A 3908-nucleotide genomic window follows, 5' to 3' on the forward strand; every position below is an offset into this window, starting at 1 on the left:
ACTTAGAGTGTGCTTCCTTAACTCGCCACATAGTTTGCAGCTTGTTTCTGATGGACTGACAGCTGGCAGTACCTCCCAAAGGTATCAGCTCTGCATTCTTAGTCTGCTCAACGTTGTTTGCTCTCTTCTGCTCTCCAGTCCGCAATGTTTGTAGTCGAGTTGGATTTCCTTCCGAAACTTCAAGGTACTTTCTTGTTGATGAGGGAGTTTTTTGAGCTTCTCTGTTTTCTCATTGTATCTTTGCATTATTTCCATTCCAACCGAGTCCTTCAATTCACTCAGGGATGGTGCCAATTTATAGTCTACTCTCTCCTTCCTTGCACCTTCTTTCGCAGTTTCGTCTGCCTTCGCATTGCCTAGGATTCCAGTGTGTGATGGCACCCATATGAATGTGACCATTCTGCCAGCTTGTCTGATCTGTGATAGCAGGGATATAGCTCTTCTCACTATGAGATTTGATTCACCTTTCCTTGGTGTTAGTGACTGTAGGGCACTCAGGCTATCTGTTGCTGCTATGGCATTGTTCTTATTCCTTTTTATGATACTCAGTGCAGTTGTAATACCTCGAAGTTCTGACTGCAATATGGAACATCCATTTGATGATCGTAATGAAAGAGAGTATATTATCTCTCCTCCATACTGGCACACAGTTACCCCACCACCTGCTCTGCAATCTTCCATAAGTGAACCATCTTTAAAAATGGACCCTCTCCCCCGAATACTACCCAGCCTCTGAAGATAGTCATCCTTCATCAGTGCAGGGTTTATCTCTTCCTGTTTCCCTCTCAATGTTGACAGTGATATCTCTAAAATATATTATATATATATATATATATATATATATATATATATATATATATATATATATATATATATATATATATATATATATATATATATATATTGGGAAACATACAGAACGAGAGAATCGTCCATTTTCCAGAAGATTCGACACAAAATGTCAGCGTCGGCGGCGGAGAAACTTAACAAGTTTCGGAAACTTTTCTATAATGGTTTCACGAATTCCTTGTAGGAAAAGAAAAAGAAACAAAAGATTACTTATAAAGAGTTTCCGACGTCCACATCTGATTTTTCCCAGCTACAAGAGAAGATTGGGTTTCCTGTTGGTGATGTAATAAGGAAGTAAAGCGTGCGAGTGGTGATAACTGCATAGATATCAATATAAAATTTATGCCAAATGCCAAGCACTGGGACCTATGAAGTCATTCAGCACTGAAAGGAAAATAGAGAGTTGAAAGGTTTTAAAGGTGTAACAAGAGGAAAACCTCACAGTTGCACTATGAAACGATTTCTAGGAGAGGGTGGAAAGTAAGATGGAAGAAAGGGAATATGAAAGGGGATACAGTAAAAAGAAGGAAAGGGATTACAGCTAGGGGCCGAAGGCACGCAGCAAAGAACATTAAGTAATGCCTACAGTGCAAAGCGTGAGGTGCACTGACAGCACTGCGTCCCTACTTGGGATGATAATTATTTGAACTATCTGGACTATTAACAATCAGTCCCTACTTGGGATGATAATTATAGTTGTATATGATATTGGACAGTATAAAACAATAAGTATATTATTAAATATAATATATATATATTTATATATATATATATATATATATATATATATATATATATATATATATATATATGATATATATATATATATATATATATGGATATATATATATATATCATATATATATATATAATATATATATATATATATATATATATATATATATATATATATATATATATATATATATATATATATATATATATATATATATATATATATATATATATATATATATATATATATATATATATATATATATATATATATATATATATATATATATATATATAATATATATATATATATAATGATCCCAACGATAGTAACAGTTGCACCAAAGCCCCAGCTAAAATAATTAAGGTCATCTGGCAATGACAGCAACACCAGAAGCCAAGCATCTGGACGCTTCTTCGACACTAAAACCGGAACGAAAATCCAAGATGGCGACCGGAAGTGGAATTATTTGCCGGAAGTCGTGCATGTGTATCTGCATGATTCCTAATTCCCTACCATAATGCAAAACATCAAGGCTCTAAGTGCATTACGATGCCTGTTCGAAAGGATTGTGTAAGTGTTAACTGCTGTAATTTCCAGTCAATCTCAATAATAATAATAATAATAATAATAATAATAATAATAATAATAATAATAATAATAATAATAATAATAATAATGGAGAAATTTACTCCTTGTTTGAAATCAGTTTTTCAATCGATTTCGTTATGACTTGTACCTTATCTCTCACTAATCAGGAATCCCTTCTCTGTCGCGTGTTAAAATTCATTGAAGTCCCAGTTACATAAAATGATGACACAGTCTGTACTTGCACAGTTAAACCTCCGTTTCTGAGTAGGTGTTGTGTACGGTATCACACGTATTCAAAAACCATATACCATACTGATTCCCGAATGGTATAGAGTCTTATCTATACAAACTTAAGTTCTACTGGGCATCTTTGCCAAATATCAGCTCTATAGCAGAGCTTGAATAAGTGGGACGGTCGTAAATATATCCGCAATTGAAATTTTGTCGAGAGAGAGAGAGAGAGAGAGAGAGAGAGAGAGAGAGAGAGAGAGATTACTAAAACATGCGTCACAGCATCTATGTTATTGGCGACGAGAGAGAGAGAGAGAGAGAGAGAGAGAGAGAGAGAGAGAGAGAGAGAGAGAGAGATTTAATTAACATATGGCTACTAAAACTGATATTACAACATCTACTTTATTGACTTTAGAGAGAGAGAGAGAGAGAGAGAGAGAGAGATACTGAGAGAGAGAGAGAGAGAGAGAGAGAGAGAGACTACTGAAGTCCAGAATAGTGAGAGATAGAAAGTGTCATGAATACTGAGATACTGAGAGAGAGAGAGAGAGAGAGAGAGAGAGAGAGAGAGAGAGAGAGAGAGAGATTGATTAATTAACATATGGTTACTAAAACTGAATTACAACATCTGACCAGAGAGAGAGAGAGAGAGAGAGAGAGAGTCCATGAATACTGAGAGAGAATACAGAGAGAGAAAGAAGAGTCTCATGAATACTGAGAGAGAGAGAGAGAGAGAGAGAGAGAGAGAGAGAGAGAGAGAGAGAGAGAGAGAGAGAGAGAGTTCATGAATGCTGAGAGAGAGAGTTACAAGGAGTTACAAGGATTAGGCTGTCCTCAAGACTTATCAGTCCATCCGAGGAGACATCATGTGCTCACTTATCTCTAGGAGCAGGTTTTACTGCTCATTCACAGTGTTCTAATGATTTTGTGTAGTTGTCTTTTAAACTCTTCCACACTGTTGCTGTTTACAACTTGGGAGGCAGCTTATTCCATGTGTCACATATCTTGTATGTAAAGAAGTTCCCACAATGAGATGTGTTGTATCTCTTCAGTCCATCCATTATTTCTTGTCTGGTTTTTGTTGAATGTGAAGAGGTTACTGTTTACTTTTGTTATGCCTTTCAGTATTTTGAATGTTTCTATTAGTTGTCCTCGCAATCGTCGTGTTTCTAAGCCATGAATGTTCAGGCTCTCTAGTCGTCTTTGGTAACCTATTTGCCTGATGGACAGAATTAACTTTGTGGCTCTTGCTTGTACCCATTCTAATCTATTTATGTCCTTTCTCAGTGTTGGTGACCAAAACTGTACTGCATATTCAAGATGAGTTCTAACTATTGATGTGTAGATCTGCAGCACCGTTTCCTTGTTTCTGTATTTGAACTGCCTCTCTATGTATCCCACTAGTTTCTGTGCCTTCTTTTCAGTTTTTGTGCACTGAGATGTGGATTTTAAGTCCTTGGTAATAATGACTCTAAGGCCCTCTTCTTGTTCTACACTATTT

This window comes from Macrobrachium rosenbergii, chromosome 26 (assembly GCF_040412425.1).
Source record: "Macrobrachium rosenbergii isolate ZJJX-2024 chromosome 26, ASM4041242v1, whole genome shotgun sequence".
Taxonomy (NCBI): Eukaryota; Metazoa; Arthropoda; class Malacostraca; order Decapoda; family Palaemonidae; genus Macrobrachium; species Macrobrachium rosenbergii.